Here is an 18068-nt window from a genome sequence, read left to right on the forward strand (position 1 = left end):
AAGTCGCGATCAATTTAATTTAACTCTAAGGTTAACGGAAAAATTTGAATACGAACGGTTTTATTTACCGGGAACGGTTTATAGTGACGGAATAAATTACGGATTGTTACAGTCTCCCACTGCATAACCGCCTCCACCTTAGCCGGGTCGACCAAGATCCCCTCCTAGTTAATGAGATGTCGGAGGAACTGGACCTCTCATAACCAAAACTCGCATTTCGAGAAGTTGGCATACAGTCGTTCTCGCCTCAGAACCTCCAGCAGCTCCCTACGATGCTCCTCATGTTGCTCTCAAGTCTTGGAATACACCAAGATATCATCTATGAACACAATGACCGAGCGATCGAGCATCGGTCTTCATACTCGGTTCATCAGATCCATGAACACCGTTGGCGCGTTGGTGAGCCCAAACGGCATCATCACGAACTCGTAATGACCATAACGAGTCCGAAACGCGGTCTTCTCTACGTCCTCCTCCCTCGGCCTGACCTGGTGATATCCTGATCTCAAATCAATCTTGGAAAACCAAGATGCACCCTGCAGCTGATCGAAAAGATCATTTGTCCTTAAGAGTGGATAACAGTTCTTCACCGTTAACTTGTTCAGCTCCCTATACTCAATGCACATCATGTGCGAACCGACCTTCTTCCTGACGAAAAGGATCGGTGATCCCCCAGGGTGAACTACTCAGATGAATAAACTACTTACCCAACAGTTTCTGCAACTGAGATGACAACTCTTGCATCTATGGTGGCGCCAGTCGGCACGACGCATTAGCGATAGGAGCTGCACCCGGCACTAGATCAATCCTGAACTCAACCTGCCTCTCTGGAGGCACTCTAGGTAACTGGCCTCAGAAATTGAGAGCTACTCTCTAACCCACGTATCTACAACATACGCCAAATAACCAGCACACCCATGTTGAATATACTGTCGAGCCCTGGCTACCGAACAAAACCCTGATCCTAACTTAGTGCCCTCACCATATACTACAAATTCTCCCCCACTTGGGGTTCGAACCACCACCCACTGCCCCTCACAATCGATCATGACGCCAAAACGGCTAAGCCAATCCATCCCTATAATCACGCACACTTCCCCCATGGGGATAGGAATCAAATCTGTAGGGTTTCAAAGTACTCCATGGATGATGGCAATAGGCCCCTTGATGAAATGTAGGTTAAAAGCCCAAGACTTGTCTTTTCCCTATAAATAGTCATGTATTATTCATAATTAGGGTTAAGAGTGAGGCAAAATGTAGCCGCCACGTTGTGAGGTTTCTTATCTAGTGTTAGATTCTTTAGTCCATGCTAAAAGTGTAATTTATTCCTCATATTTTGAATAAATCGAGTGATCATTCGACATAATCTTCATATTTGTGTGTGTTCTTATTTTCCGCATCTTGTTCATCAAGTCTCAAATAGGGTTTTAATCCCAACAAGTGGTCTCAGAGCGGGTCTTTGAAGATCTATTGATTTTTGAAGAATCGATTCTTGATTTGATGATTTTCTGCACGTATATTAAAGATTATTGGTGTTTTGGCGGTATGGAATCAAAATTCTGTTCAAGTTACTGTTCATGGAGATTTATGTTGTTCTTCTACTGTTCATCTGGTATTTTTTTTAATCTGATTCGTTCTTCTCTTCATATTAGATCTGGTCATTTGCTTAATCCAAAAATCAATTGATGTTACTCATTTGTTTTAACCCAGTTGAATCCATTCGAATCTGATTTTGATCAGGCCCAATCTCATGGTCGTTTACTGTTCATGGTCCGCCTGTTAATATCGATCCATCTTTCTTTTCTTTGGCCCTAATATTACATTTGAGTCTCCGATTGCGTCTTCATTCTGTGTTCAGTTCAATCTTTCCTATTTATCAAAATTAACAAGTCGATGATTGACTGATGCTATTGTTTGTAAACATTTAAATATAGATCGTTTCTTTAAAGCTATTACAATCGACCCATATGTAAAAGACGTATCTTGAATTTGTTGCTCATCCATTCTTTGTTCATCGTTTTCTTTTATTCCCGTTCTTTCTGTTGACTTGATTACATTTTTTCCTTAAAATTGCTAATGATTTCTAAATGAAATCAATCTGTGGAGTATTAACGTGGTGTTGGATGAACGCAATTTTTGGAGTCCTGCGATGTACAAGTGACAAACAGTTGGTCAAAGTATGAAAAGTCAAAATCAACTTTTGTAACCGAAGAACATTTGATGGTTGTTTGATCTGAAAATCAATTTGGCGATTGTCGAGAACTGATTTTTGATGGTCTCAATGATTGCCGAAGCAAAAGTGAAAATTGAAAGTAAATATCATATCAAAAGGTTTAAAGTTGAAATTAGAAATATAAAATCACTTCGTTGGAACAGAAATCGGAACTAAGGAGATAAGGGGTCAAAGTCGGATCTTGAATCGTGTTTGGTGTTGATCGGAATGAATGATTTGGGGACTCAATTGGGATAAATGTCGGTCAAATCAAAAAGTCAAAATTGCCTTGAAAGTCCTTCCTGTAAACATTCACTATTGGTTATAATCGATAAATTAGGACCGAACCTGGAACAACGACCTTGGGTTCGCTTGTTAATGGTTGGAGCGAACGGAGGATAAACCGAAAGCGAACCTGTGCTCGGACCGAACATGGTTTCGGTTCAATGAACCTGGACCGAACTCGGTTTCGATTGCTTGTACTCGGAGCGAACCTATTGCAGTCGATGTTTATATGTGCCAATTTCAAGGTTTCGCGTCTGGTTTGAGTCATTGTTGAAAGATCAACTGGAGTATGATGTTGTGCTCTTTCATCTACGTCTAAATGGGGAAGAAGATAGTAAAATTTAATTTTTGGTCCCTGCAACTTTAGCACATTGGCACTTTTGGTCCCTGTTGTTTTCACATATTGGTATTTTTGGATCATTTCCAGTTTTTGCTTCAAATAAAGGGGTATATTGATGTTGAATTACCATTCCAGCCCCTGTCTTTCAGCAAGTGACAATTTCGGCCCAATATTCAGAAAAGTTTACTACATTGAGGGCTGGTGAACAATTTTGGATTTTTCAACGCTCATATTTTTTCGTGAACAGCAAAATAATGATCCATCAAGTCTTGGCGGTTTGGAAAGTCATTTTTCGTATAACATCAAATTTTTCACGACTTTTTCGAGTCTTATACTTCATTGTGTATATCATTTTGTCGCGGGGGAACTTAGTAAATTTTTTATTCATTCAAGATCATTCTCATGACCATTTGAAGGCTTTATAATCATGCTTTTGATTATAAATAGGGGGATAATTTGGTATGGTCATTCGAAATTGGATTTGTAACTTTTTAAATTGAAGATTTTTGATAAAGCTTGTGGTAGAATTATGAAGGTAGCTTTTACAGCGGAAGTTCTTCATCGAGCTCTGCTAAAGCTTTTACAGAGAAGTATCCTTTACAACGGAAGTTCTTTATCGAGCTCTGCTAAGGACTTGTTATTGTTGGAATAGTGTCTAAGGCTATAACTATATTCGGTGGTGCATGGTCCTTTTGGGTTGCCTTCACCATAGCAACTTGAAGGATGATTTGTTAAGAGAGAGTAAATATTATAAGGAATAATATTTAGCTATTTGATTAATATAAGTCATAAATTAATTGGTATTAATTTGGTGACTTAAAGAGATTAATTAAATAAGAGGGTATAAACTGTCAATTGTTTGATAGTTAGACTTTAGACTGTAAATCCATTAGGATGGACCTTGGACGGATTCTAAGAGCTTTAGGATAGCTCAAAATCATCCATAGGGTTATCTATGGAATGGATTTGGATAGCCTTAAGAGAAGATTATCCAATTAGGGTTTAGGGTGAAACCCTTAAGGAGTCTAAAGGTATAAATAGGCCCTTGGGATATGGAATTCGGGTACAACCTTTCAGAACCTAAAGCAAGGAACCTCTGGTCGAATTCCATCCCCTCTCCTCTCTCCTAAATCATCTTGCTTGCTATTGGTGTTTGTAAACCATTAGAGGAGTGACAATTGTGACTCTAGAAGCTCCAAGACAACCAAGATCAACAAGGGATTCAAAGGTATGATTCTAGATCTGTTTTAATATTGTTGTTTAACCTAATTAGCCATTAGAAGTCTTGGATTCAAAAGCATGTTTATTAGAAAGCCTAGATCCAAGCAATAGGGTTTTGCATGCGCACATAGGAAAGTTCTTATGGCTAAAACCCAACAGTGGTATCAGAGCCTAGATTGGTTTTCTTTAAATTGTTGCTTGAATAACTGAAACAAACCTGCAAAATTCGATTTTTTGGGTTTTGAGTCACTGACTCGTCGAGTTCCAAGGTGGACTCTTCGAGTAGGCCTGACTCGTCGAGTCCCCTTGTGCACTCGGCGAGTCCAAGCGTCAGGAATGGCCAGATTCGGGATTTTTTCATAATTATCTTATGGAAACTTACCTTAATCATATTAGATCAATGTAAATCCGATTTTTTGATAAATATGACTGTTATCTTGATCTAATTAAAGATATTTATCATCTAATAAAATATTTAATTTCCTTATATGATAATAATTAATTATTTTGGTAATAATCTTCAAAGAAATCAAGATAAATCAAATAAAGATAATTGGAATATTAATTGTTAATTGGAATTATTTGTTATTTGATCCTCTATGCTTTTAAATGTTTAAAACCTACCCTTAAGTTTTGAAATTTATATTTGTGATTAAAAGTATTAATTTAGACAACTTAAATTTCAAACCCTAGATTTTGAAAGGTTTAAAATGCAACCCTATACTTATATGATATTACTAGAATAATATATATATGTATAACTAAATGTTAGTCTTACCGCTAGTAGGCCTCATTCACGAAGCCGATCTATAAGGTGGGTATAAGGTTGCGGCCTATAAAATGGCGCTTAATGGGTGTACACTCACACCCACCGCTTGCTTGATTGGTGGAGGGTCGTTAGCCGAACGGGTAGGATAGGGCAACCTCATCCTCTCATTAAAAGTATAATAAGAAATACGAAGTAACTAAACTTTCCTTTTAAATTTCCCAATCTTAGTTACTTTAGGAAAAGTGAATTGATGCAATCCCATGAAATTACACTTTGCACCTTGCTAAGATGTTAGTGGAGCGTGTGTGGTTTACCGGCACGCTAATTGGTTCTAAGCGAAGGTGGCAAAGGGTGATTCATTGTTTATCATAGTTCGATGGAGCGTGTGTGGTTTACCGGCACATCGAATAGGTGATCGTAACAATGAAGGCACCATGTGAATTTGCATGGTAATTCACACCCGTTTTGTGATCCTCGGCATCCCAGTCACAAACAAGAGGGGCATATCGAGATTTAAACATGCCATTGAATAGTTCAAGGAATCTCATCCGAATCTAGGAATTCTCATAAACACTTAGGACTAAAAGTTTAAGTTTTGTGATGGAGAATTAGTGAATCGTCATTCACTTACCTTCAATTTATTTGCATGTTAGATTACGGCATCCCTTTTCTAGTATGTAAATGTTATTGTTGGATCCTAGCCCTAATTTTTCTTATTGGGTGATAATTAGGGATTCTTGTTCTAATCAATCTTTGTCCTTTCTATAGATGTCAAACGCAAACAACGCTGTTGCTAGTTCTTTCACGTTGATGAGCCTTTGCCAAAAGGTCACCTTCGATGGAACGAACTTTGGCGAATGGATAAGATACATTCGCACCATTGCTCGCTATGAGGATAAAGAGTATGTCCTCGACGAGAAGCTCGAGAAAATCAACCCCGAAGTTGCTACTCCCGCCGAAATCACCGCCTTTGAAACTCATGAGCGAGATGCGACGAAAGTACATTGCATCATGATCGCCACCATGAACTCCGAATTCCAAAAGTCCTACGAGGACATGTATCCATACGAGATGCATCAAGACTTGTTGGAGAGGTACCACCAAAATGCGAGACAAGAGCGTTACGAGATTTTCACTAACATGATTTCCGCTAAGATGGGTCATGGAGAATCTCTTACCGTGCACTTGCAAAAGATGCAAAGGTATGTCGACCGCCTTCGCAAGTTAAATGTTGACTTCGGCGAAGACTTGGCGATCGACATGGTGCTTCACTCTTTGCCTCCGATGTACAACCAATTTAGGATGACCTACCACATGAACAAAGAGGAGGTCACTCTAAGTAAACTCCAAGGTCTCTTGAGGGTTGCTGATAGCAATTTCAAGGACAAGTCTGTTGCACCAACTCCCAATCCATCCGCTGCTCCTGTCTTGGCTATTGGTCAAGGGAAGGGAAAGAAGAGGAAAGTTTCTTCAAATAACTATCGAAAGGTGAAAGCCCGAGATGGTTCCTCTTCTAGTGGGACCAAAGTTGATCCCTCTAAGCCCTGCTCTAACCCGAAGGAGGCAGAGTGCCACCATTGCCACAAGATAGGACATTGGAAGAGAAGCTGCCCAGATTACCTGCAAGCTATCAAGGAAGGAAAGATCAAGCCATCTTTCGCAGGTATATATGCAATAAAATCTAACGATTCTAATCATGCTATTTCTTGGGTTCTTGACACCGGTTGTGGTTATCACATTTGTTCTAATGTGCAGGGACTAAGAAGAAGTAGGGATGTGGAGCAAGGAAGGATCAATCTAATCATGGGGAACAGAAGATCGTCGCCTGTGACCAAGATTGGAGTGTATTCTTTAGTGCTTAAGAATAGTTTAGTTTTAGATTTGAACAATTGTTGCTATTCGCCAGAAATGGATAGAAACATCATTTCATTTCATGGTTTGTATAGACAAGGATTTAGATTTTCTTTTAATAATGAGAATGGTTCTATTTTGGCTTATCTAAATGGTGTCTTTTACTTTGAAGCTATACCATGTAATGGAATATATGAAACTGTTATGATTGTTGATAACTTAGGAAATGATGTTTTGAGTATTGATTCTTCCACTAGTATGGATAAAGCATCCTTGTGGCATTGTCGTCTTGGACATGTCAACAAGAAACGCATAGCCCAACTCCAAAAGGATGGAGTGTTGGAGTCATTCAACCTTAGGGAAGATGACACATGCGAGTCTTGTTTGCTTGGAAAGATGACTAAGTCACCCTTCATGAGTACTTGTGAAAGGGGTGAGGGACTATTAGACCTAATACATACCGATGTATGTGGACCTTTTAGATCAACCACGAAGGATGGGAACCGCTTCTATGTGACCTTTACCGATGATTCTAGTAGATATGGGTATATCTATTTAATCAAGAAAAAGTCAGAAACCTTTGAAAAGTTCAAAGAGTTCAAGAATGAAGTGGAGAATCAATTGGGCAGGAAAATCAAGATGCTTCGATCCGATCGAGGAGGAGAGTACCTAAGTCTTGAATTCCACGACTATCTCAAGGAGTGTGGAATAGTTTTGCAATTAACGCCTCCTAGGACACCGCAGTTGAATGGTGTGGCAGAAAGGCGTAATCGAACCTTATTGGATATGGTTCGCTCTATGATGAGTCGTGCTTCACTACCTATCTTCTTTTGGGGGTATGCCTTAGAGACTGCCACCCATATCCTTAACCGAGTCCCTACTAAAAAGGTTGCCAAAACACCTCACGAGATGTGGACGGGGAAAGCTCCCTCGTTGGCACATATCAAGGTTTGGGGTTGCGAGGCTTTCGTAAGACGAGATACTCACGACAAGCTTGAACCTCGAAGTGAGCGATGTATTTTCATCGGCTACCCGCAAACTTCCTTTGGATATCTCTTCTATAGACCGAAAGATAATGTTATCTTTGTTGCGAGGAGAGGAGTTTTCCGAGAGCGAGAACTCATAAGCCAAGGAGACAGTGGGAGGCAAATCGAACTTGAAGAGATTCAAGAATCGATAGATGAAGGAACCTCTACCGCTGGCATTCAACCCGAGGAGGAAACTCCGGTTGAACCGATTGACGAATCCTTACCTCTTAGACGTTCCGATAGAGTTAGAGTTCATCCCCAATTTTATGGTTTTCATATTACTACCGAAGGGGACACGTATATTAGTGATGGTACACTAGTAAATCTTGACGAACCTAATAGCTATAAGGAAGCCATGGCAGGCCCGGAGTCTGCGAAATGGAAAGAGGCGATGGATAGCGAGATCCAATCCATGTACAATAACCAAGTTTGGAATTTGGTTGATTACGTGCCCGAACGTAAGACCGTAGGGTGCAAGTGGATCTTCAAGAAGAAGACCGACGTGGATGGGAACGTACACATATATAAAGCGCGATTGGTTGCGAAGGGCTTTACTCAAACTCCCGGAGTTGACTATGATGAGACCTTCTCACCAGTTGCGAAGATTAAATCTATTAGAGTGATGCTAGCAATTGCCGCATTTCATGATTATGAGATTTGGCAAATGGATGTCAAGACCGCTTTCCTTAACGGAAAGTTGGCTGAGGATGTTTACATGGCTCAGCCAGAGGGGTTTGTGGATCCGAAGCATCCGAATAGAGTGTGTAAGCTTGAGAAGTCCATTTATGGACTTAAGCAAGCATCTCGCAGATGGAATCTTTGCTTCGATGAGAAAGTCAAAGAGTTTGGATTTGTACGAAGCGAAGACGAATCTTGTGTATATGTCAAAGCCAGTGGGAGTATAGTAAGCTTCCTCGTTCTATATGTCGATGACATATTACTCATAGGAAACGACATCCCGACTCTGCAGGAGGTTAAGTCCTGGCTCGGGAAGTGCTTCGCTATGAAGGACCTTGGAGAGGCTTCTTACATTTTGGGAATAAGGATAGTAAGAGAAAGAAGTAAGAGACTAATTGGACTTAGTCAAAATACTTACTTAGAGAAGGTACTAAAACGTTTTAGTATGGAAAACTCAAAGAAGGGAGAACTACCGATACAAGGAAATGCCAAGTTGAGTAAGACTCAAAGTCCGAGTACCGAAGCTGAGATAGCAGAAATGAGCCGAGTACCATACGCTTCCGCAGTTGGCTCAATCATGTACGCTATGACTTGTACTCGCCCTGATGTAGCCTTCGCTTTGAGCATGGTTAGCAGATATCAAGGGAACCCTGGCAAAGCACATTGGATTGCGGTGAAGAACATCCTTAAGTACCTTCGGAGGACGAAAGAATGGTTCTTAGTCCTTGGAGGGAATGATGACTTGAAGGTGCGAGGGTATAGTGACGCCAGCTTTCAAACCGACAGGGACAACTATCGTTCGCAGTCGGGCTGGGTCTTTACCCTAAATGGAGGAGCAGTGACATGGAAAAGTTCCAAGCAGGAAACCGTAGTTGATTCAACGTGCGAATCAGAGTACATCGCAGCGAGCGAAGCGTCGAAGGAGGCAATATGGCTGAAGAACTTCATCGGTGATCTTGGAGTTGTGCCGGCCATAAAGGAGCCCATGGAGATTTTCTGTGATAACGAAGGTGCGGTTGCCTTGACCAAGGAACCGAGGGATCATGGTAGATCTCGACATATCGAAAGAAAATATCACTTCATTAGACATCGTGTAGAAGAAGGACAACTCGTAGTGAAGAGGATATCATCAGAAGATAACCCAGCAGATCCGCTTACGAAGGGACTGAGTAGGGTTAAGCACTTGCAGCATGCTAGGAGTATTGGGCTGAAGGATGATATTAGCATAGATTAGATAGTATTAGAAACGTATAATAGATAAATGTAATTGACATTTGATGATTAAATAAAGAAGTTTTATTTATGAGTAAAGTTACTATCACATGTTAGTTGTTTAACTATTGTTTCACTTTGCATGTTTTGACTTCCAGAATAATTGAGTTTATTAGGAATAATCGAATTATTCAAATGGTCCACAGTCGTTCATATGTTGGGAGTAGATATGAATGAAGATTGTCATGAATTGGTGTGTAGAATGTCTAAATGGTGTTAGACATAGCAAGGGTTGCTGCAACGTTCATGAGTGCTTATGAACTGGTTTTGAGCATTGGAATAAACTCGCGCTTGCTGGAATCACTTTATGGAATACGATATAAAAGGTGATCGCAAGACGATAATATCATATGGTCTTAAAACCTAGATATATGGTTTATTATTTGTTAATTGATTGTGCATTGATAATGCAAAAACGCATCAGTAACTTGATGTTATAAAACGCATTGTTGTGTATTGTTGGTTAATGAATAAGTAAATGCATATAAGTCGAAGTTTATCTGTAAATTTTATCCTAAGAGGGTAGAAGAGATATCTTGGCCACTCGATGATTTGATTTGACTTATGTGCTGGGCCCGGTGAACTGAATTGATGTGTTCGATTAAGTTCTATGTCAAATAAATCGGAGATCGAGAAATCTAAATGCTAGACTAACCATTCCATAGGATTGTCAGCATGATATCTAATAGAGGACTGTACGATCCCTTATCTAAAGGACAAGATTGATTAGATCAGAGTTGACAGCGTCTTTGAGAGCTACGATTGCAAACCGTATTGTACTTGTATAGTTACTAGACTTATCCAAGTGGGAGACTGTTGGAATAGTGTCTAAGGCTATAACTATATTCGGTGGTGCATGGTCCTTTTGGGTTGCCTTCACCATAGCAACTTGAAGGATGATTTGTTAAGAGAGAGTAAATATTATAAGGAATAATATTTAGCTATTTGATTAATATAAGTCATAAATTAATTGGTATTAATTTGGTGACTTAAAGAGATTAATTAAATAAGAGGGTATAAACTGTCAATTGTTTGATAGTTAGACTTTAGACTGTAAATCCATTAGGATGGACCTTGGACGGATTCTAAGAGCTTTAGGATAGCTCAAAATCGTCCATAGGGTTATCTATGGAATGGATTTGGATAGCCTTAAGAGAAGATTATCCAATTAGGGTTTAGGGTGAAACCCTTAAGGAGTCTAAAGGTATAAATAGGCCCTTGGGATATGGAATTCGGGTACAACCTTTCAGAACCTAAAGCAAGGAACCTCTGGTCGAATTCCATCCCCTCTCCTCTCTCCTAAATCATCTTGCTTGCTATTGGTGTTTGTAAACCATTAGAGGAGTGACAATTGTGACTCTAGAAGCTCCAAGACAACCAAGATCAACAAGGGATTCAAAGGTATGATTCTAGATCTGTTTTAATATTGTTGTTTAACCTAATTAGCCATTAGAAGTCTTGGATTCAAAAGCATGTTTATTAGAAATCCTAGATCCAAGCAATAGGGTTTTGCATGCGCACATAGGAAAGTTCTTATGGCTAAAACCCAACAGTTATATCTCCGACTTCTTGTATTTTCTCGATCAAGTGGCGTTACGAATCTTAAAGTTTGGGTTGTTACATGATATTTTTTGATGGCTTATATCATTAGCTTATTTGAAGATCATTATGACTTGGAGGGGGAGCTCTTTAAAGACAAGAAGTGATTCGGTTTCTTTATTCTAAAATGGGTTTTTATGGCAGGTTTGGTTTTCATGAAGATTTTTTTTGGGATTACATTCGAAAATGAAGTTTATAGACATTACTTCAGTGCTTGATTTATATATCGCAGAGCCCATGGTTGAAGACTATTGAAGAATCAAGATTCGTGGATAGCTTCATCTATTCCTCTTTGCAAGATCTTTTTATTCTCTAGATGCTTGTTTTGGAAGTTAAAGCATTGTCATCCATTCCATACTTTTAGGGGGATATTGTAGGGTTTCAAAGCACTCCATGGATGATGGCAATGGGCCCCACGATGAAATGTAGGTTAAAAGCCCAAGACTTGTCTTTTCCCTATAAATAGTCATGTATTATTCATATTTAGGGTTAAGAGTGAGGCAAAATGTAGCTGCCACGTTGTGAGGTTTCTTATGTAGTGTTAGATTCTTTAGTCTATGCTGAAAGTGTAATTTATTCCTCATATTTTGAATAAATCGAGTGATCATTCAACATAATCTTCATATTTGTGTTTGTTCTTATTTTCCGCATCTTGTTCATCAAATCTCAATTAGGTTTTTAATCCCAACAAAATCTATCGGAAAGGACACCCCGAAAATCTCCAACTCGCATCCCCAGTAGACCGAAGAAGCAGAAACCCCGTGCTCGTTGGTGATCGAAACTCACAACGGACACTCAAGATCATATATCGGCACGCTGAACCCTCTAGAGAAGGTCTGAGATAAAAACGACTGCCTTGCCCCCGAGTCAGATAATACCAAAGCGGGCAAAGAATTCACTAAAAATGTACCTAATCACAGGTACAATCAATAAGCATAATACAATTACAATAACTGAGACAGAGAATAGAAACATACCAACAACCACATATGGTGCTGACTTGGCCTCCTTGGTCGTGAGCTGGAAGGCGCAACCCTAGACCTTCGGAGGCTCCACCTTGACTGGCCTCCCATCCTCAATCCTCACAGTAGCGGGCGCGGAACCCTGCGCTGACTTGGCGGCGAGCTGCAAACAGTTGGTCTTCATATGAGCAACCTGATGATAATGGTAACAAATCCTCATATATGCTGGAGGGGCGGACTGATGGCAGTCCCTGGCATAGTACCCCTCCTTGCCACATTTGTGGCACCCACCTCCTGCTCGAAAAACTCCCGAATGAACCCTGCCACACTTTCCACAAGTGCGGTTGTGCTGACCCCCAGACCGTGTATCAGCGATCTTAGACCGCTTAGGTACTGGCTGAGACTGTGTCGGTGCCTGACGCTGCTCCTTCAGTTGCAGCTCTATCTCCAACTTACATCGCCTCGCGGCTTCCTGAGGATCTAGGAGGGTATCACATCGCTATGTAGACATAAACTGCCGAATATCAGTCTTGAGCATACTCAGATAACGAGTCATCTGAGACTGCTCTGAAGCAAACTTGTAACATCCCAAAAATACGACCCAAAATTTTTTGTTTAATAGTTACTGAAAACATCATGTCAATATCATAAAATAAAACCCATACGTCAATATCTCAAAACCATAGCAAAGTATCATGAGAAAACTGTATCAAGATTGAATCAAATCACATATATGAAAAACTAAAACAACTCCCAGGACAAACTGAAGTTGTGGTGTGTGCGATGCCGTCAACCCGAGCCCTTCCCTTTACTTGCGTAAGTACCTGAAACCAAAACTAAAACTATAAGCACAGAGCTTAGTGAGCTCCCCCAAACTACCACATACCATACAATAACATATAACACATACTGGGCCTTGCCCACTGCGTCATACCGAAGTCCGGAAAATGCATCGGACCGAAGTCCGGAACTAACCAGGGCCTTGCCCTTTGCATCGGACCAAAGTTCGGGACTAACTACATCGGACCAAAGTCTGGAACTGACTGGGACCTTGTCCCCTGCATCAGACCAAAGTCCGGAACTAACTGCATGGAACCGAAGTCCAGGAACTATCTGAGCATAACATAACATAGCATAAACATATCAACTAGCATGAACACATAAATTGCATACAGGTCGTAGCCCGGAATACATAACACATAAACATTGTCTGAGCCACATAGGCATCAAACATTCTAACTATTGCATCGGACCAAGGTTCGGAAACTACTACTAATTAAACGAATCGACATTGTGGCCTTAGACCCGTTCCTACTGGAAGGAAACTCACCTCATAACGCTGACTGTCGAGATGCTAAATCTAAAACTATCTGACAGCTGCTCTGGAACTCCACGACTACAATTTCCATAAACACTAAGTCAAATACTGATAACTAATCTTAGGGTAAAATGACTATTTTACTCCCTGGTCAAAGTCAACTTCCTGGTCAAAGTCAACTTCCTAATCAAAGTCAACTTCCTAATTGACTGGACTCGCCGAGCTGGCTCGCCAACTCGTCGAGTCCCTTCCATCTGTTCTAGTTTTACACCCGTTTCTACTCGTCAAGCTTAGCGAAGACTCGATGCGTTCTTCTTCGATGCACACATACTGAGTCCAAGTTCATCCGACTCACCGAGTTGAAGAACAACTCATCGAGTCTAAGGCAATCTTCATCAGACTCGTCGAGTTGCTCATCCAACTCACCAAGTTCACGGCTATCTTCATAGGACTCGCCGATTCCAATGTGTAACTCGCCGAGTTCATTCAGTCCTTTTTCCATACAGACCTAATTTGAGCCATGCAGCTGCTCCAAACCACAGATCTAGGCTTCTAGGGCATGCTTATCACGTAAAGTTGCAAACTTTATGTGCATGCATAGCTTTAGGGGCTTCAAATGTCCAAACTAAGCTCTTAATGGGGTTCTAAGCTCAAAAGGGACCTTAATCACAAATATGACTGAAACTTAACACTTCTAGAAGGTAATGAGAGTCCAGATCTGAAGTATAACCCAACCATAAGGTTTCTCTACAAAGGATTTGGGGTTTTAGGGCTTAAAAGCAACAATTTAGGGACAAACAAGATCTAATAGATCAATAATCAAGATGGAAACTTTATTACCAGAATGGATGACCACAAACGAATGTGTTTTGGATCTAAGTCCCCTTCCTTGACCTCTTCAACCTCTCCCTTCTTCAACTTGCTCCAATGTGCACCAAAAGTTCCTTCACAAGGAAACAATCACTCAAACTTACCAATGGAGGCTAAGGTTTCGATAAGGAATGCTCTGAGGGTGATGGAGGTTGAGATGGGGCTATAAGGATGTTTAAATAGGGTGCAAACCCTACGGATTAGGGTTTCCTCCTGACTGGCCTACTCGTTGTGTACAGGCGTGGACTCGCTGAGTAGATCACTTAAAGCCCGCATCCAACTCGACATCTACTCGGCGAGTTAGGGCTACAACTTGCCGAGTAGCTCTTCCAAAAAGAAACATTTAATCAAAATAAATACGTACCAGGAACGGGGCGTTACAAAACTCAAGGCAAAACATAGCCCTCTCCGTGAACATATGGGTAATCTCCATCATAGACACCCCATCTGTCTCAATGTCAAAAACTCTTGCGCTAGCCGCTCCCGCTCAACACGTGGAACGTAGTGGGTGCGAAACATATCTCTGAACTGCTCCCAAGTAACAGCAACCCGCTGATTATCAGTATACGACCCAGTCGTCAACCTCCATCAGTCCTTTGCCCCAAGCCTCAGTAGGTTTAGGGCACACCTGACCTTCTGGTCAGTAGGGCATGAGCACGTGAAGAAACAACCCTCCACGTCAGATAACCACCTCATAGCCCTAATCGCATCCTGTGTACCATCAAACGACGGGGGCTTCGTATTATCGAAGTCCCGGTACTGTAAAGCCCTACCGGCTCCTCCTCCAACCCCTGCCATATTTACAGCCGAAGTGACTGCAGCGACAGTTGTCTCTACTAGAGCTATCGCTCATCAAAGTACTCAACCATCGTTGTCTTAATCGACCCAAACATCTCCGGCAGTTGCGCTCGGAATGCAGCAACAATCTCGTCGTGCATGATCTCCCGAATCCTGGCATCTAACTCCTCGGTACCTATCTGAACCATGGGCTTAGGTGCTACCGGCACCTCCAACCCTCCGTCTCCCGACCCCGACCCTGATCCTGATCCTGATCCGGATCCCGAAGCAACACGTCTCGTCACCACCATATATATATAAGTCATCAGATAAATAACATAATGTCGGGAGACCAAAACCCTAGGGGTTGTGATTTCCTTGCTACGCGTATGGGTCCTGTGCTTTCAGTAGTACGGGCCCATACTACCTTCCATACCTACCCATATTTGTCTCAAGTATCACCACAACGCCCTAACAATATCATCAACATAGGAAATGTGATCAACCCTCATTTATAAGGGAATACCAAATATCTCGCATCTAGTCTCACCACTTATCACGACTCACACATCCATGAAACTTCCATCATCCCCTGCAGCGCTAGTGCACGCTAGCTGCACATAACGCTGGACCCAATAGAATTTTGAATATCCAATCCTACCCGAAGGACGAATCAACATTCTTATGCTATAAGGTCTTTATTATGCACAGTCGTGATGCATACACTAAACATCTACAATTATGATGTCAATTCCACATACAAGAAACCCTAGGCTAATAGGCATCATGCAATCAGGCAAATCTATCATGCGATTCCTGAAGATCCCTAGCCTAGCCCTAGCATGTTGTTCTAACATATTAGAATATCAAATAACTGCATGGTATTTTGGGGTTTACTTATAGGCTCCGGCTGATCGTACCCTCTACATCCTCCATCCTTTATTTTGAAACCATTTTAAAACTTATTTTCCAAAAATCTCCTTGATTTGAGACTGGATTCACACGAGTGTTCCTCCAATTCACTCAAACCAAGGCTCTGATACCAACTTGTAACATCCATAAATTTTACGCCAAATTTAAACTTTTTCAGTCATAAATAAAAACCAAATAGCATTGTTTACAAAATGCTTTCAAATCATTTTCCATCAGAGTGTCCCAAAGATCATAACATAAGGATGAGGAGCGCTACGGTCACGCCTTCGCTTTTCCCTGATCTCCTGAAGTACCTGAAGCAATAAACTGAAAACTGTAAGCCCGAGGGCTTAGTGAGCTACCCCCAAAATACCGATCCCACACTGACAATACCATATCAGTGATAATCAATCAATCAACATGCATAGTGGGCCATCGGCCTGACTGGACCGCCCTACCGGGCCTACAATCTTTCTGAATCTATCCCGAGCCTTCGGTATGATTGGTCTGCCACGTGGGCCTACAGTCTCCCCGGACCGCTTGTAGGGTATATTGGCCTTCAACACAAAGCAGGACCGCCTCAACCCAACCACAAGCAAATAATCATGTGCGCATACTATCATATACAGGCATATACAAACATCAAACATATCTCTCACACTGATCATCAATCAAAGAATTCTCCTGTAACTAGAGTACCGACCTAGTAGGTCACTAACATACCAATCCCTACAGATCATAAGAGCATAACATACTATCTACCCCGATTCCAATCTAACTAATCATAACCACATGTAGCATACCATAACAATAAAAAATAAAGGGTCGGCCTTGGTGTCGTGCACCCTATCGATATAGTGAGGATAACTCACCTCGCAGATGTTGACATGAAAGGTAAACTCCAACTCTTGGATCACTTGACACAGGCTCCACCACCTACTATCATAGTACATCATACTCATAAGTCCTTAACCTTATAAGGTACTCCATAACCCACTAGTCAACCCCTGGTCAAAGTCAAAGTCGTCAGTCAAGGTCAACAGTCCATGCTGACCTTAACTCGCTGAGTACCCTTGGCTACTTGCCGAGTTCCCTAAAGTACATTCCAGCTCGCTGAGTCATTGGAGTGACTCGTCGAGTTCCTTTGATTCTCGATCAAACTTTAAGGCCACCCTTCGAGTTCCCTCCTTGCAACTCGATGGATACACACCCATACATATCCAAGAGAAAACTCATCCGACTCGCCGAGTTGTTCTTTAACTCGTCGAGTCTTATGACGATCTTCATCGGACTCGCCGAGTTGTTCATCAACTCGTCGAGTTCATGGCCCTCTTCATGTGACTCGCCGAGTCACTTTGCGACTCGCCGAGTCACTTTGCGACTCACCGAGTCACTTTGCGACTCGTCGAGTCCATTCAGTCCTTTTTCCATACAAACTTATTTTTGAGCCATGCAACGGCTCCAACTCATAGATCCAAGCTTCTAGGGAATGCTTATCACGTAAAGTTGCAAACTTTACATGCATGCATGGCTATAAAGGCTCTAAATGTCTATTTTAAGTTCTTAATGGAACTTCATTCTCAAGAGGGACCTTAATCACAACCAAAATTGTGACTTTATGCTTCTAGAATCCAAGGAGGGTCCAGATCTGAAGTTACAACCTTAGATCTAGCCCATAGCTCATCACACCAACTTGAAAATCCATAAAAAGCCCTAGAAACTCAACAAAAGGGAAAAAGGGAATTAAGGATGGCACTTTGATACCTCCAAAGGATGCTAGCTGAGGTAAATCCTGCTTCCCATCCCTTCCTTGCTTCAATTCCTTTGCACTCCTAGCTTTCTTCCTCCAAGATTCTCTTTCTAAGCTTCAAACACCACACAAAGGCACTCACACACGTATTTAGGGTTTTAAGGGCTCTCAAAGACTACAAAGAGGCCAAAGGAGGCTAAGGCTCCTTTAAATAGAGGTGCAAA

Source organism: Lactuca saligna, chromosome 1 (assembly GCF_052625555.1).
Source record: "Lactuca saligna cultivar CGN05327 chromosome 1, ASM5262555v1, whole genome shotgun sequence".
Taxonomy (NCBI): domain Eukaryota; kingdom Viridiplantae; phylum Streptophyta; class Magnoliopsida; order Asterales; family Asteraceae; genus Lactuca; species Lactuca saligna.